This window comes from Zea mays, chromosome 4 (genome assembly GCF_902167145.1).
Source record: "Zea mays cultivar B73 chromosome 4, Zm-B73-REFERENCE-NAM-5.0, whole genome shotgun sequence".
Lineage (NCBI taxonomy): Eukaryota > Viridiplantae > Streptophyta > Magnoliopsida > Poales > Poaceae > Zea > Zea mays.
In genome coordinates this window covers 8,894,572-8,919,192 of record NC_050099.1, presented here as the reverse complement: position 1 = coordinate 8,919,192, position 24,621 = coordinate 8,894,572, and the positions used below count along the sequence as shown (strand labels likewise).

Genomic DNA, 24,621 nt, shown 5'->3' with positions numbered 1-24,621 from the left:
TCAAGGAAATGAGATGGTATTGGTTATATTGGGACTAATGAGTTCTATATCTACAAATATTTCTGATCTTAATTGTGATTCTTTTAAAATGTTGATTAATTCAATTTGTGGTTTAAATATTTCGTCAAAACAATTCGCTTGCTGAGATGTTTCATCTCACTCTTGCATTACTCAATGAAGTGGGAAGTAGCAGCACATCCACCTTCACTCTCATAATAACGCTGCTTAGGCTCAATCATGATTTAATTAGAAGCTTCTTGTCAAAGGATATTTGTTTCTAACTAGTTGTGCGCACTGGTTAATTTAGTTCATACTGTTATGGTTGTCTTTCCATTGCTAGCAGATTATTAATGTCTATTATGTTTTCTTATCATGATATCTATTTATATTTTGTTGCTTCCCCGTTTATGCAATTTTCAAAGGAAATGCTGTCGAAATTTTATATATGAATGTTAGATGTGTAGTTTAGTAGCATTCTGGGGTGTTTGTGGATCCCGGGGTGTTATAGGCGTGGGGCTAGAAGAATGGATCAGGGAAGAAGGGCCTTTCACGTCAGCCTCCTAGTAGTTTAGTAAAGGAAAATGTTCCCCCAAAATGATTTAGTAAAGAAAAAGTTTCCCAGAAAGATTCAGTAAATTAAAAAGATTTCTGCACGGGTTCTTTCCCCTCTCATTTATGGATTCTATATATAGTTTTCCTGAGTGTGTTGATGACGACGATGCACGGGGACTGCTTTACACTAAAACCTGCACAGTGGGGTGCATTTTTTACAGACGGATTCGGTTATCAACCGTTAGTGCTATTTTTTAGTGGCGAAGCCGACTTAAGTTAATTTCCATCGTCCGGCCAAGAAGTCAGCCAACCGATGGGGATTAAATAACTCTCATTGGCCTCTTCAAATACCCGCAAGAATAAACACCGACGAGGATTAGTGTGTGGGCCCGGCAACAGGGAATTAATCGCTTTTGTCGGTCCTTATCCTGGCCGAAACAACAGTAGCAGATCCAAGTTAAAAGCGGATGCATTCAAACTAAAATACATTAATTGCTGATTCAAGGTTTGAGCACATTGCCTACTTTTTCCTGATTTTCGAAAATATTTCTAAGGTTGATTGTGAGAGTACAGAGAACTCTATGTACTGCCTAGGCACAACAACGGAGAACCTCGTGGTGGCCAATGGAGTTGCCAAGACTGTTGGCTAGCTTGTCATGCATTTCTACGTACGTACGTGTGTGTGCGCGTGCGCCAACAGATCGATGACACGTATAGCTTTCGGAAAGCGCTGGAGCACTGCTCGTTACTACTATCCTAGCTCCATACCTGCTCAGCCCCCGGCTAGAAACTCTACTGGTTAGAGAAGCTCCATCATGCATGCATTCGTGCTACAGTAGGTGGCATATCATCCAATGCAACCACAGGTAGTCTGGCTAGCTTTGCACAGAATTAATTAGCTCTTGCCAACCATATATATATATATATATATAAAGATGAGAGAAGGTGGATATGATGTGGTAGTTAATTTAATTTTTTTTGTGGGTCCTATGCACCGCATAAAACTAAAATGTTATCACTGCAAAAAAGAATTCTGATCGATTTGTGTATCCACGCGGCCAATCACAGCAACCAATGTAGTCAAAACTTATACTAGCAAATATTTGTTTTCAAATCTATTTGCACAGTTGTGTTATTGTATAAATTTTGTCGGCCGGCCGGTGACTTACTTATATATAGCAGTACTATTACCAACTTGTGTAGGGCTTGTATCACAATTACTTGTGTGTATCAGCTCATATGAAATAATGATAGATATAATCCATTTATATAGATCGTGGATACATATATATTATATAGACACACATACAGAGAGAGTACGTACAATACCGGTAGAGAAATGGTAGCTACAGATAGAGGTCCAGCCGTCCAGGTACATGCATGCACACGCGAAATATACGGCGTCATGCATGCCATAATGTGCCTTAATTCATCTCGGCGATGATGCATGGCTGGATACTAGAGACATACAATACCGTAGTAATAAGATGGTGGGATTTGAAATAGAACGCCAGCCTGTGTAGTACAGTACTAACTTAAGCGCGCCGAGCGGAGCACCATAAGGCGCGCGGCAGCGACGCCGCGCCTAGGGTGTGGTCGTACTGGATAGGCTCAGGGACCCACTTGCTCGTGTTGATGAACGTGTCCGCCGTGTATGCAGCCGCCTCGGCGTCGATGTTGATGACACGGAAGCTCGACCACTTGACGTGGCTGGCTGTGTTGGCACAGGTGCCGTCGTTGCCGTATTCTAGGTATAAGATGGTCCGTGTGGTATTCTCGACGACCTTGTTCTTGTTCCACGTGACCCAGCCGTTGGGGCTGACCACGCGACTGAGATACGACTTGATAAAGGCGACGTGGGAGAAGTTCCTGTAGGGGCAGTCGAGGTAGGTCTCCATGTCATCGAGGTCCATGCCCGACGCCGCTTCCACGGTGCACATGTGGAACGAGAAGCCGGACTCACAGCTTGCATTGTTGCAGCCTTGGGCCGTCAGCACATTGTGCTTGCCTTTCGGTGGGCGGCGCACCAGCAGCGGGTAGCTCTGGAACATGGCCTGGGCATTGCCAAACACAAAGTCCACGGTGCCTCAGATTGAGGTCTGCAGGTAGAACTGGATCCCGTTCTCCACGTACAAGGTGTCCTCATGACCTTCAATGCTGCACCAGTAGACGACCGACTTGTTCGAATTTGACCTTAGCGCCACGGCCTGCCTGCCTTCCGGCCCTGCTATGTTTTTGATTGTCAGGTTCTGTGCTATGAAGCCATGACCCAAGGCATCTGCAGCAGTAGCAGCAAATTAATAGTTCTGTTCTGATTTACAGTATGCATGCATGACAGCTCAACTACAGTGAAATATCGATCGCCAAGGTTACTCACTCACTGTCGCCATCATGTTCATGGGGATGCCTGTTGCATTGCTCTTCTTCCCCGTGATAATGGTGGCACCGACCCCATCGCTGATCAGCTTCACGTTCCTTCTTGTTATGTTGACGGTCTCGTCGTAGATGCCAACGAGCACATGCACGACGTACTTGTCCTCCACCTCCTCGGCTTCTTGTGGTGCTGGTGCGGCATTCAAGGCTGCCTGGATGCTGGTGTAGCAAGGCGGCGGAGCAGCGACGCCGCTGCACCGCTTCACCACGACAGCATCCGCACGCGGAGGCCAGCTCCCCGGCTGATCAATGACGTTTTACAGGCGGCTAAGAACGACTGCGTGGTCGTCGTCGTTACCACTGCCAGCAGGCAGCTTCTGTCTCGTCTCCACGCCACTGCTTGCAACGACAACCAGCGCAGTGAGCAGTAGGGCCAGCGCCATGGCCAGGCCTAGGCCGCACCTCCTCACGCCGCCTACCATCCCCTATAAGCTGTGATCGATCTGATCTGATGTGATGGTACACTGGCTCCTAACCTTACATGACACCGTCAGCATCCCATATATATAGGTCCGGCCCTCCCTGCCCGATCGAGCTAGAAGCCTGCATGTGCCCACAACGAGAAGCCGGCGCGGGGCAAGAATAATGGATCAGGGAAGAAGGGCCCTTCATGTCAGCCTCCTAGTAGTTTAGTAAAGGAAAATGTTCCCCCAAAACGATTTAATAAAGAAAAAGTTTCACAGAAAGATTCAGTAAACTAAAAAGATTTATGCATGGGTTCTTTCCTCTCTTATTTATGGATTCTATATATATAGTTTTTCCAAGTGTGTGGAGGACGACGATGCACGGTGATTGCTTTACACCAAAGCCTGCATAGTGGGGTGTATTTTTTTAAAGACAGATTCTGTTATCAACTGTCAGTGCTATTTTTTAGTGGTTGTTCCTTAAGAAAACCGCCATAATTTCTAGTGGCGGTTTTTTTAAAAAACCGCCACTAGAAATCATTTATATCCTTAATTTTTTGAGTTTTCCAAACGATCTTGGATGATAAAACCACCAACATAAAAGTTATGGATTTCGAAAAGTTATGAAACTTTTTAGTTGACAACTTTTTTATTTGAAATCATCTCTGCTCTCAAAAATTGCATTCAATATTTTAAAATTCAAAATGCAAATTTTTATTACTTTATACATTCTTGGATGTTGTTCATCCAACCGTAGATATTTCTACTTTTATCATATGGTTGAATAACTTTTTAGAACTGCTGCAAGGGGTTCAATACATCTAAGATTCTTCACAGAGAGATGAAACAATTTGGATGCCCGTCGTGATCCATCCTACTCTTCTTGCTGGCCTTTTTTTACCAAATAAATTGTCTATACGTTATTTGTTACACTTCTATTCTTTCTGTTTTAAAGAGACATGTGCATACATTGTCATGTGGTAGTGCCTAACAAATGCCTTTCATAATGGTAACTCCAATTCACAGTTTGATATTACTTTTATGAGCATTTTTTGCACCCTCCGCAGTGTTAATACAACAGATATTAGTGGAGAGCAGCAACTCAACATTGTATGTTCTAAAATATCCTCTGAGACATCTGCAGTATGTTGTCTTTATTTTTATATGGTTACACATTCCATCCAATCCCTCAACAGTAGCTGATGATAATAGGGTGTTCATATTTTCTATTCAGGGGCCATCTGATTCTATTGGAGTTTATGTTGATTATGGTTCTGAGCAGGTGCCGGTTAGCTATTGAAGACACAATGGACTTTACATTCACTACCAACAAGAGCGAATTGTGTGGTGTGCGTGAAATCGAGGCAATAGGTGGTTGTTCCAAAGCATCTACTTGTCGTGAGATGATGAGCTAAACTTGTGGAGCCCTAAAGACTTATATGCCTAGAATTCTAGGTTGAGGTGCTTATTGATTGCGTACGCAACCCTGCTCTCTTAATTAGGAGCTCAATGAATAGGTATTTGATCTTGATGTCATCCCCTTCTACATGTCGTTTTAGATTAAAAGATCATGTTCTTTGCTGACATAGTGTCATGTTTACTTTTTAGATTTTAAGCCTAAAGGCAGAGCTTGCGAAATCATCAAGTGACCCTGAAACTTTCCTTTTAGAGGCTCTTCGTTCTACTGCCTATTCTGGTGCTTTAGCAAACCCACTAATCACGATAGAATGTTCAGCTAGCAGATTGAATGCATATGTCATGGAGAAATTTATTCTTGTGATTTATTTGTTTTATGTATTTTGTCATGTTTGGTTATTTTATACCGGCCTTTATGTTGTATTAACAAAGGCTCAAGAAGGATGAGGCTTCTAGGAAAATTAGTTGAGAATGAATGTGGAAAGATAGACCGTCTGATGGAGTTCTACACAAGGAAAATTGTGCTAAAATTTCGTTGCTTGGTTACGAAAGAGGTGGATGAGGAGGCATCCATTTGCACATTGCTTGGGTGGTGAGTGTCCTCGGTGCTTCAATGTAAAGAATAATTAAAAAATTCTACATGGTTTTCGTCACCCTAAGTAAAGTTTCACCTAATTGGTTATTACTGAACGATGTTCATTAGTTCTCAATTATTACTGAAGTCCGCTCAATAATTATCGGTTGGGTAGACTGACAAATAGCGATGGTATATATATAAAGTTTCACCCAATTGGTTATTACTGAAATATCTTCATTAGTTCTAGGTGTAGTTGTGGTTAAGTGTAGTCTAGGTTGTAGGTGGATGTTCAACTGAACAGTCTCCATCGAAACACATGTATATCAAACGTTTGAGATGATAAGAACATTTTTAGTGTGACTTAGCACCTGGTGGGGATTGTTGGATTAATGTGGGCTTGGCCCAAATTAATATTCAATAATAGTCAATGTTAAAGGTCCACTTTAATGCTATGGTGTACTAATATTTTAGTACCATACCAGAAGTTCAAAGGACAAATCAATTAACTTAGATAGGTGGACCATTGGTGTATCTATTGAGAAGTTGAGAAAAGGATGGAGGACTGCCCAATCGTGCGCATGCACCGCAGGCCAAGCCAGGTCGTGGCTCGTGGTAGATTGGACCTTAGTCCGAATATTTCTTTCTAATGATTGCGCATTTTGCCTGGAGTAATGTCCAGTCATTTCCTGTCTTATGGCTAGTAATAGACGTCTCTTATGGCACATCGGTTTCTGGCTGGCTGTAATGGCTCTCAGTTTCTGACTCTGATGGCGACCGTTATAGTCTGTTCCCCTCCCACTGCGCGTGTATAAATACGGAGGAGGTGGACACTCTTCCGGTTACGCGAACAGTCTCTCAGACGCGTTGCACACACCCTATTCCCGTCCCACCGTTTGCGAGCACAGAGAGAGTGGGAGAGTAGGCCTCCAAAATCACCGTCCGTAGAGCTACACTTGCACGGGTGTGTAGGCGATTAGGTTTTTGGGGAGCGTACTCACGACTGCTCGCTCCGTCCGCTCGACCAACGATGATCCAGTTCTTCGTCGTCGAAGCCATTTGAGAGACTACACTGTGTACATTTGCCTGCATCGACTGCATACGACTAAATCGAATATACACACAAGATGTCTCATGTGAATGGAGCCAACGATGTCTTGAGCATCGGTCCCTTCGCAGGGTACATTATGTTCTTAGTGATTGTGCATGTTTTACTGTTGTTTACTGCTTATGCGAGTAGTAGTACACACATGCACATATACATGTCATCACATACATCATACTGGATTTCTGGATTAAATTAAAACTGATAATGACTATATAATATATATATATATAAGGATATAATAAAAATTAAAGTCTTTGTTTAACATATATTAATTTCGTCAGGAACTAATAATTAAGTAATTAAATTAATGTTGATCTATCCGATCCAATCTGTGCCTAGAACTTGAACTAGCTAGCTAGCTAGCAAGGCAGGCCGGCCCTCTATATAGCGAGAGCAGCAGACATATATATCTCTCAACTGAGGACGCGAGATGGAAAAGAATCCCTGCCCAACAGCAGCTATGATTAGTGTTCACTTTTTTTTGCTGCCGGCTGGTCCTCTATATTCGTAAGACCTAACAGATAACAATCCCTCTCCTCTCACATTCCTATCACCACCACTTCCCTCTCTCGCCTAGCATTGTTCTGGCCGGCCAACTGCGCTCTAGCTATACCCAACCATATCTTGCTGCTGCATCTAAGTCAAGCACTGGATCGTCGGATGGGCGGGATGGCCTACACTGCTCCGGCCATCGACATTGCGGCGGGCGCCGCCTATGCCACCTACGACCGGCCTACCTATCAACACTAAATGCTACGACCTCTGCTCTGGCTCTCCTCCGACACGCGCGCACCAAAGAGAGGGAGGTATACACTATATTTACATGCACGGTAAAAAAAACTATGCACATGAAAAAGTCAAAGACGACATACAATTTATATATGTAGACGAAACCCTTGATAAATAATGTGGACGGTGTAATACAAATTAAAAATCATGGCCAAAAATGTGGATAATTTAATTAGTACTGCAGATTTCATGTCTGACAAAACAACTTTCTTGTTTTGACTTTAGGGGTGCTCCTAGTAGCATATATGACTCTAAATGCTTCTTGCAATAGCTTATTCTTTAGCGTGTGGTAGGGATGGGATCCACGACTCCCCCGAGATGTAGTGTATCCCGATAAAGGGTATTGCCATGTAATATCCCAAAAAAATGTTGCCAAAGGTTGATCTTCGGTGCGTGGATGTGGGAAAAGGGTTGTAGGCCGTTGGATGCTAAGTCAGAGTCATCTGTGGCGTCGTTTCGTTTCTCTCGCAAAGAAACCGTAGTGTTGGCCCTTTCCCCCTTTTGCCCCTTCTTGCCCCCCCTTTCTCCCCCCACACTCTTGGTCGCCCCTCCCCCTTTTCCCTTGGCTGGCCGCCCTCTCCTCCCATGGAAGCCCCTATCCATGGCTTCCTCCTCCCTTTACATCTCCTCCCACGCAGCAAGGATCGAGAAGGGGAGGAGCACGTTGAATTGAAGAGGGAGAGACACTAGTACAATTTGGCTCTATACAAGCGGTAGGCTTTTTACATCACAGGCGGTTCGGATAGAAAACCGCCTGGGATGTCCCAGGCTATTTGGACCGCCTGTGATGTATTAGTATCACAAGCGGTTTTTGTTTCGGACCGCTTGTGGTGCTCGATTCGTTTCACAAACGGTCCGTAATGAAAAAACCGCCTATGATTGTGATTTGATTGCCATATTAATATTTTAATTTTTAACAAAAATATGCAAATACAATTTAAATGAATTTTAATAGCACACATAGATAACTAGCGAGATTTTAAATTAATTGGCAACCACAATGCATAGTTGATCATACATGCTAATAAATACAATTTGATTCATACAATTTTTCATGAACTACCATTTTTCCGTATGTATGGCTTTAAGTTCTTATCAATTTTCTTTTCCACACGCTTGATTCTCTCTGGACCGTTAAAGACGAACATCTCTTCATTCTTATTGTATTCCTCATCTTCGTCTCCCACATTCTCCACTCCAACAATTTTTTGCTTTCCAGAAATAACTACATGCATCTTCTCATTTGCTGGATCGAGTACATAGAACACTTGTGCAACACATTCGTCGAGAACCCACGAGTCATCTTTATATCCTACTTTCTTTAAGTCTACCAGTGTTAGTCTGTAGTTACCCACTGTCACCCCCACAGGATGTTGTACCCATTGGCACTTAAATAAGGGTATTTTCATGCTTGGGCCATAATCAAGTTCCCATATTTCCTCTATGAATCCAAAATATGTGGTCTTATGTCCCTGTAGGTCAAAAGCATCGATACAAACACCGCTATTTTGTGCAACACTTTTCATGTCTTTTGATTTACTGTAGAATGTGTACCCATTGATGTCATATGCTTGCCATGATGTCACAAAATACGATGGCCCAGAAGCCAAATTCTTCATTGTTTTCTCTTCCAAAGAGTCTCCGAATGGGATGTTTTTGTCCATTAACCATTCGCTGAAATGATGTTTGTGCTCCCTCATGATCCAGTCCTCTTTGCGGTTCTGATTTTCTTTAAGAAGCTCATCCAGGTGTTCCTCTATGTAAGGCTCGCCTATCGTGAGATGTTGTAGTACACTACCATGAGCACAATGTACTAGCTTTTAATCCTTAACACGAAAAGTTTTCCTGCCCATTCTCCCTCTCCCACATAGTTTACCCTCATGTTTAGGTACAGGCACACCTACCATTGTTCCGTCACTGATGTAATCTATACAACTCTCAATCACTTCTTCTGTAGTGTATCCCTCCATGATTGAACCCTCTGGGTGAGCGCGATTTCGCACATAATGTGACACCCCAGTGTCACCTAGGGTTTCTCTCAAGTGCTAACCCAAGAACCATCATTTTATGTGAACCAAATTGAGCATGAGCATCAAATTGACTTAAGAGTAAAGGATCCACTAAGCTTATGCTTAAAAGTATCATGTTCAAAACAAATGGGTTTTCAAAAGGGCAAAATGTTGCAACCCCAATAAAAACCCTAATTGAGCCCTATAAACAAAAATCAAGAGAAAGGGGAAAAGGGTATGAAAAATATAGAATCATGGCTTGGGCCAACTATAAACATTAAAGTATACTAAATAAGCAACAACAAAGATTATGGAAGCTTGGCCAAAACAATTTAAATAAAACTCTAAACAAGCTTCTCAAGTGAGATTTCATTAGGGAATTCTGAAATTCTGAATTCTGAATTTCAGACCTTGAGCCTAAGATCAAGCGTGTTCACCTTGATCCCTAACTCAAATCCTAATGGCCCCATTGACAAAAACGTGCATAACTAACCTCTCTGTCTTGTGCCAGAAGATGGCATCGGGACGCGTGCCTTGGACACATCAAACTAGAGATCTTCCCCCTGTGTGCTGCAGTGAGACAAACCAGATTTCTCCCCTCTCTATCTCTTAATCCAGTCAGCCAAACCTGCTAGCCTCCACACACAAACAACAAAGGAACCTGAGAGGAAGAGATCTCTGAACGAGATCATGGCCATAATCTCAAAAATTTGGGGCCAATCCGCACTTGAACTCGACCTCTCTCTGCGCTGCCTCGTGCTCGACGCTGTGCCAGACGCCAGAGCGCGCACTGGCATTCGCCGCGCATGCCCCGAGCGCTTGTCAGAGCCCCGCCCTCGGCCGTGCTCGCCCGCGCCTACAAAGCCTCCTCGGGCGCGCCTCACTTCACCCCGTGCTCACCATCGCTCGCCAGTCGCCCTCCTTAGCTCCGGCGAGCTCCTTTCCGCCCGCCATTGCCGCCAGAACCTCGGCCACCATGGCCAGCCCACTCCAGTCACCCCAAGTCGTGCCAGCGCTTCGGTTAGCTTCGCCATTAGCTTGTGAAGCTTTCCAATTCCTCAGACCCGGCAGAACTTCATCGGAAGGTGAAGATCGACTTCACCGGACTTCGGCCGCCCGCCTGCGCGCGTCGACTGGGCACTTCAGTGAGCCATTCTTTAATTCCTTGCGCACACACCTTCCTTGATCCCTGGTGAAGCTCTCTGACCCGATTGATTGGTCAATTGTGCCCTGGATAGGCCGGACTCCTCGCCGCCGACGAGCTCCCCCGCCTGCGCACGCGGACCGGCCGACTCCGACCATCCCCGACGGCGACCCGCACATCGCCGTGACCCTCAAAACCTCCCCAACACCCTCGGCCACCTCACCGGAGCAGTCTCGCCGCCGGTAAGCCCCTCCTCCCTTTCTTCCGCCGCGGGTACTGTTTAAATTGGGGGAAGGACCTCGGGTTAGGATTAGAAGAATCCAGAAGGTTTTCTGAGATGTCAGTGACTCAATTGAATAGTAGCCTAGGGACTAGTCTGTAAGGAAAACTTAAAACACCCGCCAGGGACCCCGTTGCAAAGTAGTTTTCCATTTAATCATTTCTGTTTAATCTTTTTAATGAACAGAGAACTTAGAAAATTCATAACTTGATGAATACTTAACCAAAATATGTCAAACCAATTTTGCTAAATTCTAAATATTATGAACTATCAATTAAAAATGCTGAACTCTATACTTTCTGTTCTAATTTTTAGAGTTTAAAATTAAATACAGAAACTGACCAAACCTTGTTTAATTAAGGAAAATTATTATGTTTCTGTGCTGAACCTAAGAAAATTTGTAGATGTTCAAACCCCATTTAAACACTGTTTAAAAATAGTGAGAACCCCAATATTGAAAAAATTAGTGTAGATATCCATTAAAAGCCATTTCTGCCCAAATTTTAGGAAAATTAGAAAGGCCTTAGAAATTAATGACCAATGGATGAAATTATTTTTCCTAGTTTGCTTAAGTAACAAAGAACCTAGGAAAAATAAAGGAACCACTAGTCCAGATCAGATTCAAAGTGAAATGTTTTATTTAGCATTATTCCAACTAGAAATCAATTATTAGAATTACAAAACCAGACCCAAAATTGATAATAAAAATCCAGTGGACCTGTAACCACCAAAACCCCACTGCAAAAATAATGGACACCCAAGCCCATCATTTTAAGTAAGGTAAATAAATATAATTTGATAATGAGTCATATTCCTAATAAGTCATGAGTAACCCAAAATAATGCAATAATGGACAAATAAAATTTTGCTAGATCAATAATGAGATAGGCCACCAGAGAAAAATGTAAACCCATTGGAAGGATGCAAAATAATACCTATTGTCAATATTTTATAAAAAAGACCATTTAATCCAATTAATGCATACCACCACTTCTCTTAAGCAAAAAGATGCCAAACTTCAGAATGATTGCTCTTGCGTAAAGAAGAAGCTAGGAAAAATCAGAAATCTGTTGTTTGATATTTTTCAAATATAGTGGTAGTACAAAGCACCCCTTTGGCTAGAAAGTTTAGAAAATCCTAGTAAAATAACTAATGAGTATTAATGTCTAGAAATTTGTACCAAGTCATGTTATAGCATCAAAATGCCAGCAAAAATAAGTCCTAGAGAATTACCTACAATTGAATGATAGTTGTAGTTCAAATCACCCCTTCTGCCCTAAAATTTGGCAATTTTGTCCAGAGAAACTATTCACTTCTAGAACCTTAAATTTTGAGACAGAGAATCATACACCAGTAATAAGCCACTGTAATTTTTACAGAATTTTTGGAAATTTATTAAGGTGACTTGTAGTTCAAACCCACCCTAAAACCCTAAAGAAGATCAAGGGAAAAGGAGGAAAGATAAACCTCACTCCAATAAGTCCAACTTCAATTCTTGGCAATTCTTACTAAAGACCTTAAAAAGAATTTAGAACCCCAAAAATAAACCTACCACTTAACTTAGCTAAGTTTGATCCAATTTACCAAGTATACCACCAAAAATCTCGTATAAGCAAGATTTAGCTCTATCTAACTCAAGTAGATCATACACTATCAAAAGTTTAAATTACTAAAGCACATATCGTATCATGCATATATCTTACGTATTACATTCATTAGATTGTAATCTCGCCAACGGAGAGTATGTGCTCATCCCGAGCAAGGAACTGTCCAAGAGGAGGACCAGGAGCAAGCTCCCGAGGCTGCTATCGAGGATCTCCCCGCCGCCCCAGCTTTTGAAGGCAAGCCCCAATTTATATGCATAACCGTATTATTATATGCTACTTTACTACACTTAATGCTTGTAGGATTGTAATGTGCACTTAAGTGTAGGAGTTGCTCGAAACCTCTAGTTGCATGTACTTAGGATTCCTTTTTGAGATGAATACTAGTATGCTAGGTCGAGTAGATGCTTGCTAATCAGGATCTCGGTAGAAGTTGAGTGATTTTTCTAGCACTCGCGTGAGGTCAGGAATTGATTGTATTCATCTTGATAACGGGATCTATGTTAGTCTATGGACTTGGATCCAGGGAGGATGCCTTGACCATGAGACGGGAAAAAGGAATTAAGGATTAATGTGTGGATAGCTGAGTCAAGCTTTTTAACGTACTAAGCACATGCCAGGAAATATGGTAACCGGTAAACCTAGTACCTGAGTGAAGCCGGGCATGAACTTTATCCCTCACGCGACCTGAGACTGGGTCTCCCATGCTAGCTATGGTGGGTACAAGTGCGGTCACTGCACGGCGGCAGCCGGGGTCAGTAGAGCATTGTATGCCAAGGCGGTGAGGCCTAGACGTGAACGGGGAATCGGTGGGGACGGTTGACATGTGTGGGGATGGAGTGCCCTGACATGTCGTGTGTTTAGGTTTACATTGCAAGGATAAAACTCGATTCGAATCGTCTGCTTCTCGCAGCTAATGAGACTGCTTGACCCCTTGTACTACATCGAGTAAGAAGTGAAATGAGGTTACATGAGACAATCTGTTGATTGAACTAAATGCTTGTTACCATGTGTGCATAGAAGGAGCAAACGTAGCTAAAATAATAATACTAGAATTTGAAAAGCTAAGAATTGATTTTAGAAACAGCTAGTGCTTTTGGCAAACCAAACCCCTCAGCCAAACAACTGCATAGTCTAGAGGTAGAGGAGTAGATTCCTCACACCAGGTAAGTCTAGCTGAGTATTAGTATACTCAGCCTTGCTTGTAGCATAATTTTTGCAGGTACGATTCAGGATATGGTTGATGGTGTGACTTGGCCTATCACCCTGCCACAGGGTTGGATGTTTGAGTGGGATGTTGCTCCGGCAGGAGAGGAGCACGAGGAGTAGTGGGCTAGGCCTTGTCCATTTCCTCAATACCGACGACATCGATTATCCGCTGCATTTTATTTCGTGAACTCTTATTTGCTACTCAAAAAACTCCGATCTATGTAATAATTCAGTACTTAATTTGAGGTTTCCTATTTTATTGTATTTCTTCTGTGACTCACCTTTGAGTAGGGATGTTCCTAAAACATCCGATTTGTATCACAAATCTAATATTTTAGTATGGATATACATAGAATTTAAAGCTAATTTTTGGCAATGTTATTAAGAATATTATGAAATATTTAAATATTTTTTTGTATAATTTTTTATGTACATTATTTTCTCCCAACAACAAAAAAGGTGAAAAAACATCCGAATCCGTATTCGGATAGACATTCGAATTTTATATCAATTATTTAGAAAGATATAGAACGAATTTAATGTTTATTTTTTGTGAAGATTAATAGTCTCAATGCTAAAAAGAAGAATATAAATTTACATATCAAATTTTATATGTTATTTGTTCACAATCGAAGAAAGAAGACAGAAAATTTGACATCCGAATAAATATCCGGATCCATCCCTACCTTTGAGTGAGATTGTGGAATTTGATCCTGGTTAAGTGGCTCTATCAGACTAGATCTGAGGGACTGACGGGTTATTCCGATTTAAGTGTGTTGCGGCCCTGGGGCGTGACTTAGGCACTTAAGTTGGAATAATTCGGGTGGTTCCGCCACAGCTGGTATCGGAGCCAATTTCCACCACAGAAAAGGACAATAAACCATGAATACCATTTTCAAAATTTAAAACTTGCGTAGAAACTGCTACGGATCGTCAGGACTAGACCGCTAGACCTAGGACGAAAGGCTTTAGGCATAGAGGGAGAAATAGGTGGCTAATTAAGTAGGCCCCGTGGGCCAGTACTTAGACTTTTTAAGGATGACCTAAGAGCACCCTATTATTTGGAGAGGAGACGTTACTTCCAGCATGCATGCATTATAAACACAAAAGGGAATTAAAACTTGAGCTAACCCACTTCCTTTAAAAACCATCCGGGCTCTTTTATTTTTTTCTCCTTCCACCATAATCTTTACCTTTGATACCCTTCCGCAGATGAATTCACCCACCCCGCCAGTGGAGGAGACACCCGTTTTAGTTCTGACTTCCTTTCTCACGATGGCTTTCCTTCCATCTTGTGGGAAGTGCTTAACTCCGCCGGTTACCCTACGCCCCCTTTGTACATGGTGCAGTTGTATGAGGAGCATCGGGTACCTCGTTGTCGGGTCTGGCTAACTTTGGAGGCTCATCCCCTTCAGCCGGGTTGGCGTTCTCTTGATTCCGAGATAGTTGGATTCAGGACGGACGACACCACTAAAGCGGCAGCTATGAAGACTCTGACGACTTTCTGTGGCTACCATCCCTTGGAGATGGTGATGCACCCCTTGGGACTCTTCTCTGCTGAGAAGAAGGATGACCCCATGTGGTGTAATCGTGTGAGCCATGTGAAGGATGTGTGGGCAATGTATCCTGACTTGGTTGGGAGGGTCACCGTTCAGTGCATGAGTGCGTTGTACTGCCTCCAGGCCCTTCAGAGCGATGCTATGGCACACCTTGCTAACATCGCTCAAACCACCAAGCTCACTCTCGACAGTGAAGAAGATTTTGTGGTCGATTTATCCTCCAAGTTGGTGGAGAAGGATCTGCAGGTGGAAAGGCTGAGCCAGCGCATTACCACCTTGGAGCAGCAGGTGGAGATCTGAGACAACACTATTGATGTCTTGAAGAACTAGCTCCACGATGTGCAGAGGGAACTCGAAGAAGCAAATGACCACCTGGACATGCACCACTTGGAGATGGAGGCCAATGAAGCCGGAAGCGAGGGAGAAGAAGCTCCCGAGGAGCTAGGACCAGCCCCTGGTGCTAATGGGACTACCTCCGCGATGCCTCCCTCACTCGTATCCAGTGTCGCTTCGACCGCTCAGGGTTGATCGATCACTTCGACGCTTTTAGGCGAATAGAAAACTATGCGAGCTTAGTTAATGTCAGATTTTGGACTAGGCTTACGGGTACTTTCCCCTGGTTGATGTAACCCTGTGAACTTTCGAAAACTGTGGGATGTTTGTAACCATGTTATCTTCATTTTGAACCTAATATTATGATTATGGCATTTTTCCTTCCATATGAGATGATATCTTGTCGTTCGAAATTGTGAGTTGGGATAACAATGGCGACAATCTCTGTTTTCAGATGGCAGCTAGGCAGAGTTGCGGGCATAACAAGTAGGTTCCCCCGCCACCTCCTCCAGCTCCCACAGTGCAGGAGCTGATGGCCCAGTAGAATGAGATTCTGCGACAGCTCTTGCAGCGCCAGCCCCACCCTCAGCAGCATGGTGGAGGCCAGCATCAGCGACCTCAGGCAGCGGCAACCTACCAGGAATTCCTGAGCACGCAGCCACCCTTGTTCACCAAGGCAGAGGATCCATTGGACGCCGACGTATGGCCCCGCGTCGTTGAGTCCAAATTTCCCCTCCTCACGGGAGACTGCCCTGATGAAACCAAGGCTCGCTTCGCCGCGTAGTAGCTTCGTGGCCCTGCTCGGACTTGGTGGGACCACTTCCATGCTATGCTCCCCGCTGATCGTGAAGTGTCTTGGGAGGAATTCAAAACTGCTTTTAGAGGGCACCACATCCCAGCTGGCATTCTTGATCGCAAGCTGAATGAGTTTCTGGCACTTAATCAAGGAACCTGCACGGTACTGTAGTATGCGCAGGCCTTCAACGACCTATGCCAGTATGCAGGTTACCATGCTGATTCTGATGAGAAGAAGAGAGACCGCTTCCACAGGGGTCTTAACACCAAGCTACGGGAACGACTCAACACTGTCTGGGCTGATAGCTTCAATGAATTGGTCAACCTGGCCATCTCCCAGGAGGACTGTATTGTAGCCCACCGGGCAGAGAAGAAGAGAAAGGCACCAATGGCAGCACCATCCACTCAGGCCCAGAGGTTCAGGATTGTTTCTCACAATCAGAGCAGGGGTTTCTAGCAGTAGGCAGGCAGATGGGTGATCAGGCCACCTCAGCAGCAGCAGCCGGCACCCAACCGCTTTCCAGCTCCCGCTCCAAGGAACAATCAGCCTCCACAGCAGCAGCAGTTCCGCCAGGGCAATGGGAACAAATGTTTCACTTGCGACAATGTGGGCCACTATGCCAAGAATTGTCCCAGGAACCAGCAAAGGCAGATGTCAGCACCAAGTCAAGACAAGGGAAGAAAGTAGAAGGTACAAGTCAAGCAAGGGAAGCTCAACTTCACTACTCTGGAGGAAGTACCTGAGGGAGCTCCTATCATGACCGGTATCTTTTCAGTTTATAATCAACCTGCTTTAATTCTGTTTGATTCTAGTGCATCTCATAGTTTCATTAGCCAAAAGTTCAGTGCTAAATGTGAACTGCCATTCTCTCACTCAAAAGGTCATTTATGATAGTCACACCTGGGGTAAAATTTCAACTAATCAATTAAACCAAAGTGTGCCTATTCAACTGGGAAGCCACATTGTCAAAACCACCCTTCTTGTTTTGGGTTTGGAAAATGTGGACATTATTCTGGGAGCTAATTGGATGACCCTGCACCAAGTTGTGCTTGATGTAGCCAGTCGTACCTTGGAAATTAATTCTCCATTCTGTGGGAACTTCACCTTAATTCTGCCCAGTCAGGGTTCTACACAGTCATGTGCTTTCTCTATGACGGAGTTACCTTTGAAGAAGATTCCAGTGGTCTGTGAGTATGCGGATGTCTTCCCTGATGAATTGCCAGGAATGCCACCCGACCGGGATATTGAATTTGCCATCGAGTTGCAATCGGGAATGGCACCAATTTCCAAGAGGCCCTACTGAATGCCACCCGCTGAGTTGGCAGAATTGAAGAAGCAATTGTAGGAGTTGCTGGATAAGGGATTTATTCACCCAAGTACTTCGCCTTGGGGATGTCCAGCGCTGTTTGTGAAGAAGAATGATGAAAGCTTGAGGCTGTGTATAGATTACCGCCCTCTTAATGCGGTAACTATCAAGAACAAGTATCCTTTGCCTTGTATTGATGTCCTTTTTGACCAGTTGGTCGGGGCCAAGGTGTTTTCCAAAATAGACCGTCGCTCCGGCTACCATCAAATCAAGATACGAGCAAGCGATATTCCGAAGACGGCATTCTCAACCAGATATGGGCTATATGAATTCTTGGTGATGTCTTTCGGGCTAACTAATGCACCAGCATATTTCATGTATCTGATGAATTTTGTTTTCATGCCTGAATTGGACAAATTCGTAGTGGTGTTCATTGATGATATCTTGGTGTACTCTAAGAACGAAGAAGAACATGCCGGGCATTTGCATGTAGTGCTTCAACGTTTGCGAGAGCACCACCTTTATGCCAAGTTGTCCAAGTGTGATTTTTGGCTAAAGGAAATCAAATTCTTGGGTCACACTATCTCTCAGGCAGGAATAGTTGTTGATCCTGATAAGGTGCAAGAGGTGATGAACTGGAAGCCACCAACGACTGTCCGTCAAATTCGGAGTTTTCTGGGATTAGCTGGTTATTACCGAAGATTTATTCCGAATTTCTCTCGAATTGCGAAGCCTATAACTGAGCTGCTGAAGAAAGAAGCCAAGTTTGTTTGGAGTCAGAAGTGCGAAGATGCCTTCCATGCATTAAGGAAGCATCTGACCACAGCACCAGTGTTAGCGCAACCCGACAACAGCAAGCCTTTTGATGTGTATTGTGATGCCTCTGGCACTGGACTAGGATGTGTCTTAATGCAAGACAACCGAGTCATTGCTTACGCCTCAAGAGTGCTCAGGCCTCATGAGCAAAATTACCCCACTCATGACCTCGAGTTGGCAGCAGTGGTTCATGCATTAAAAATGTGGAGGCACTATTTAATGGGAACCCACTGCAACATCTTCACTGATCATAAGAGCCTTAAGTACATCTTTACTCAGGCTGATCTCAACATGAGGCAGAGAAGATGGCTAGAGCTAATCAAGGATTATGACCTGGAGGTACATTATCACCCAGGGAAAGCCAATGTGGTACCAGATGCCTTGAGCCGGAAGTTGCAATGCAATTGTATTCTGATGGATTCTCGCATCAACACCTTGTGTGATGAGTTGAGCAAGATGCAAATTGAAGTGATTCCTTCTGGTGCTTTGTCTCAAATTTCTGTCGAGCCAGCTTTGCAAGACCAGATCATCATAGCCCAGCTCAGTGACAAGGGAGTGCAGATTATCAAGGAGAATCTCCATCAGAAGGTTGAAAAGTATAAATGCTTCTGCCAAGATGAAAAGGGTGTATTATGGTTCAAAAGTAGATTGGTGATTCCTAAAAACAGGGACCTCAAGAAGAAAGTATTGGACGAGGCTCATCTCTCCAAATTCTCTATGCATCCGGGAAGCACCAAAATGTACCATGATTTGAAGCCTTTGTATTGGTGGACCAGAATGAAGAGGGAGATAGCCCAGTATGTATCGGAATGTGACACCTGTCAGAGGATAAAGGCAAGCCACTTGAAATCAGCTGGAGCTTTGCAACCCCTATCTATACCTTCGTGGAAATGGGATTACATCAGCATGGATTTCATCGTGGGTCTGCCCTACACCTCTCGTCATCATGATTCGATTTGGGTTATTGTGGACCGACTGACGAAAGTGGCCCATTTTCTCCCTGTGCACACCACTGATAAGGCTCAAAAGTATGCAGAGTTGTACATTGACCGGATCGTGTGTTTGCACGGATTACCTCGGACCATTGTTTCTGATCGAGGAGCCCAATTTGTTGCCAGATTTTGGGAACAACTACAGGAGTCTTTGGGAACCAAGCTAATCAAAAGTTCAGCTTACCACCCACAGACTGATGGTCAGACTGAAAGGGTAAACCAAATTCTAGAGGATATGCTGAGAGCTTGTGTAATCGATTATGGCAAGAAATGGGATAAGCACCTCTCCTTGGCAGAGTTTGCTTATAACAACAGTTATCAATCCAGCCTAAGGATGGCACCTTTTGAAGCCCTCTATGGAAGAAGGTGTAGGACACCACTCAATTGGTCCCAGCCTAGAGAAAGAGAAGTTTTTGGACCTGACTTAGTGACTGAAGCCGAAAGGAAGGTCAAACTAATTAGGAAAAATCTAGAAGCTGCTCAGGCCAGGCAGAAGAGTTACCATGATAAAAGAAGGAAACCTCTCCAGTTCAAGGTGGGAGATTTCGTGTACCTCAAGGTATCACCCACCAAGGGAGTGCAAGGTTTGGAATCAAAGGCAAGCTAGCCCCTCGTTACATTGGACCTTATGAGATCATAGAAGCCTGTGGACCCGTGGCATATAAGCTGAATTTACCTTCAAAAATGTCTGCCATTCACAGTGTGTTCCATGTATCTCAACTGAAGAATTGTGTTCGATTGTCATCCGAGATCATAGGAGAGCCAGAATTGGGGATAGAGCCAGATCTATCGTACCAAGAGTACCCTTCCAAGATTCTGGATTGCAAAGAAAGATCAACTCGGGCTAAATCGATCAAAATGTACAAGGTCTAGTGGAGTAATCACTCAGAGGAAGAAGCTACTTGGGAGACCGAGGAATTCTTGAGATCCAACTTCCCCGATTGCCTACCTAAGGAAACTGGTACGTAATCACACCAACCCCTCCTCCTGCCCTTCGAATCTAAAATTCAGAAATATGATCTTAAATCAGAATGAAGTAATCATGGAACAAAATTTTAAAAGGACTTCCTTCTGAAGTTGCAAAGAGAATGACATTCGAAGAGCAGTTTGCCCTAATAATAACAATAAGCACCCACTTCCTATAAGTCTCACCCTTCGCTTCACCCCGAGAGGACTCTGACCCGAATCTCGGGACGAGATTCCTTTAAGGGGGGAAGGCTGTGACACCCTAGTGTCACCTAGGGTTTCTCAAATGGGCTAACCCAAGAACCATCATTTTATGTGAACCAAATTGAGCATGAGCATCAAATTGACTTAAGAATAAAGGATCCACTAAGCTTATACTTAAAAGTATCATGTTCAAAACAAATGGGTTTTCAAAAGGGCAAAATGTTGCAACCCCAATAAAAACCCTAATTGAGCCCTATAAACAAAATTCAAGAGAAAGGGGAAAAGGGTATGAAAAATATAGAATCATGGCTTGGGCCAACTATAAACATTAAAGTATACTAAATAAGCAACAACAAAGATTATTGAAGCTTGGCCAAAACAATTTAAATAAAACTCTAAACAAGCTTCTCAAGTGGGATTTCATTAGGGAATTCTGAAATTCAGAATTCTGAATTTCAGACCTTGAGCCAAAGATCAAGTGTGTTCACCTTGATCCCTAACTCAAATCCTAATGGCCCCATTGACAAAAATGTGCATAACTAACCTCTCTGTCTTGTGCCAGAAGATGGCATCGGGACACGTGCCTTGGACATGTCAAACCAGAGATCTTCCCCCTGTGTGCGGCAGTGAGACAAACCAGATTTCTCCCCTCTCTATCTCTTAATCCAGTCAGCGAAACCTGCTAGCCTCCACACACAAACGACAAAGGAACCTGAGAGGAAGAGATCTCTCAACAGGATCATGGCCATAATCTCAAAGATTTGGGGCCAATCCGCGCTTGAACTCGACCTCTCTCTGCGCTGCCTCGTGCTTGACGCTTTGCCAGACGCCAGAGCGCGCACTGGCGTTCGCCGCTCACGCCCCAAGCGCTTGTCAGAGCCCCGCCCTCGGTCGTGCTCGCCCGCGCCTATAAAGCCTCCTCGGGCGTGCCTCACTTCACCCCGTGCTCACCATCGCCGGCCTGACGCCCCTCCTTAGCTCCGGCGAGCTCCTTTCCGCCCGCCATTGCCGCAAGAGCCTCGGCCTCTGTGGCCAGCCCACTCCAATCACCCCCAAGTTGCGCCAGCGCTTCGGTTAGCTTTGCCATTAGCTTGTGAAGCTTTGCAAGTCCTCGGACCCGGCAGAACTTCACCGGAGTCCCTAGCGCGCGTAGACTGGGCACTCTGGTGAGCCATTCTTCAATTCCTCGTGCACACACCTTCCTTGATCCCTGGTGAAGCTCTCTGACCTGTTTGATAGGTCAATTGTGCCCTGGATAGGCTGGACTCCTCGCCGCCGACGAGCTCCCCCGCCTGCGCACGCGGACCGGCCGACTCCGACCATCCCCAATGGCGACCCGCACATCGCCGTGACCCTCAGAACCTCCCCTACACCCTCGGCCACCTCACCGGAGCAGTCTCGCCGCCGGTAAGCCCCTCCGCCCTTTCTTCCGCCGCGGGTACTGTTTAAATTGGGGGAAGGACCTCGGGTTAGGATTAGAAAAATCCAGGTGGTTTTCTGAGATGTCAGTGACTCAATTGAATAGTAGCCCAGGGACTAGTCTGTAAGGAAAACTTAAAACACCCGCCAGGGACTCTGTTGCAAAGTAGTTTTCCATTTAATCATTTATGTTTAATCTTTTTAATGAACAGAGAACTTAGAAAATTCATAACTTGATGAATACTTAACCTAAAATTGTCAAACCAATTTTGCTAAATTCTAAATATTATGAACTATCAATTAAAAATGCTGAACCCTATGCTTTCTATTCTAATTTTTAGAGTTTAAAATTAAATACAGAAACTAACCAAACCTTCTTTAATTAAGGAAAATTAGTTATGTTTCTGTGCTGAACCTAAGAAAATTTGTAGATGTTCAAACCCCATTTAAACACTGTTTAAAAATAGTAAGAACCCAAGTATTGAAAAATTTAGTGTAGATATCCATTAAAAGCCATTTCTGCCCAAATTTTAGGAAAATCAGAAAGGCCTTAGAAATTAATGACCAGTGGATGAAATTATTTTTCCTAGTTTGCTTAAGTAACAAAGAACCTAGGAAAAATAAAGGAACCTCTAGTCCAGATCAGATTCAAAGTGAAATGTTTTATTTAGCATTATTCCAACTAGAAATCAATTATTAGAATTACAAAACCAGACCCAAAATTGATAATAAAAATCCAGTGGACCTGTAACCACCAAAACCCCACTGCAAAAATAATGGACACCCAAGCCCATCATTTAAGTAAGGTAAATAAATATAATATGATAATGAGTCATATTCAAAATAAGTCATGAGTAACCCAAAATAATGCAATAATGGGCAAATAAAATTTTGCTAGATCAATAATGAGATAGGCCACTAGAGAAAAATGTAAACCCATTGAAAGGATGCAAAATAATACCTATTGCCAATATTTTATAAAAAGGCCATTTAATCCAATTAATGCATACCACCACTTCCCTTAAGCAAAAAGATGCCAAACTTCAGAATGAATGCTCTTGCTCAAAGAAGAAGCTAGAAAAAATCAGAAATTTGTTGTTTGATATTTTTCAAATATAGTGGTAGTAGAAAGCACCCCTTTGGCTAGAAACTTTAGAAAATTCTAGTAAAATAACTAATGAGTATTAATGGCTAGAAATTTGTACCAAGTCATGTTATAGCATTTAAATGCCAGAAAAAATAAGTCCTAGAGAATTACCTACAATTGAATGATAGTTGTAGTTCAAATCACCCCTTCTGCCCTAAAATTTGGCAATTTTGTCCAGAGAAAACTATTCACTTCTAGAACCTTAAATTTTGAGATAGAGAATCATACGCCAGTAATAAGCCACTGTAATTTTTACAGAATTTTTGGAAATTTATTAAGGTGACTTGTAGTTCAAACCCACCCTAAAACCCTATAGAAGATCAAGGGAAAAGGAGGAAAGATAAACCTCACTCCAATAAGTCCAACTTGAAGTCTTGGCAATTCTTACTAAAGACCTTAAAAAGAATTCAGTGGAACCCCAAAAATAAACCTACCACTTAACTTAGCTAAGTTTGATCCAATTTACCAAGTATACCACCAAAAATCTCGTATAAGCAAGATTTAGCTCTATCTAACTCAAGTAGATCATACACCATCAAAAGTTTAAATTACTAAAGCACATATCGTATCATGCATATATCTTACACATTGCATTCATTAGATTGTAATCTCACCGACGGAGAGTACGTGCTCATCCCCGAGCAAGGAACTGTCCAAGAGGAGGACCAGGAGCAAGCTCCCGAGGCTACTATCGAGGATCTCCCCGCTGCCCCAGCTTTTGAAGGCAAGCCCCGGTTTATATGCATAACCGTATTTTTATATGCTACTTTACTACACTTAATGCTTGTAGGATTGTAATGTGCACTTAAGTGTAGGAGTTGCTCGAAACCTCTAGTTGCATGAACTTAGGATTCCTTTTTGAGATGAATACTAGTATGTTAGGTCGAGTAGATGCTTGCTAATCAGGATCTCGGTAGAAGTCGAGTGATTTTTCTAGCACTCGCGCGAGGTCAGGAATTGATTGTATTCATCTTGATAACGGGATCTATGTTAGTCTATGGACTTGGATCCAGGGAGGATGCCTTGACCATAAGACAGGAAAAAGGAATTAAGGATTAATGTGTGGATACCTGAGTCAAGCTTTTGAATGTACTAAGCACATGCCGGAAAATATGGTAACTGGTAAACCTAGTACCTAAGTGAAGCTGGGCGCGGACTTTATCCCTCACGCGACCTGAGACTGGGTCTCCCATGCTAGCTATGGTGGGTACAAGTGCGGTCACTGCACGGCGGCAGCCGGGGTCAGTGGAGCATTGTATGCCAAGGCGGTGAGGCCTGGACGTGAACGGGGAATCGATGGGGAGGGAGTGCCCTGACATGTCGTGTGTTTAGGTTTACCTTGCAAGGATAAAACTCGATTCGAATCTTCTACTTCTCGCAGCTAATGAGACTGCTTGACCCCTTGTACTACATCGAGTAAGAAGTGAAATGAGGTTACATGAGACAATCTGTTGATTGAACTAAATGCTTGTTACCATGTGTGCATAGAAGGAGCAAACGTAGCAAAAATAATAATACTAGAATTTGAAAAGCTAAGAATTGATTTTAGAAACAGCTAGTG

The 24,621-nt window shown here is 43.5% G+C and overlaps 1 pseudogene; it reads right to left on the bottom strand.

The window, feature by feature from the left end:
* Positions 1-2,087: 2,087 nt before the first annotated feature.
* On the bottom strand, positions 2,088-3,407 carry LOC118477044 (probable pectinesterase 56; annotated as a pseudogene).
* Between the last annotated feature and the right edge of the window lie 21,214 nt (positions 3,408-24,621).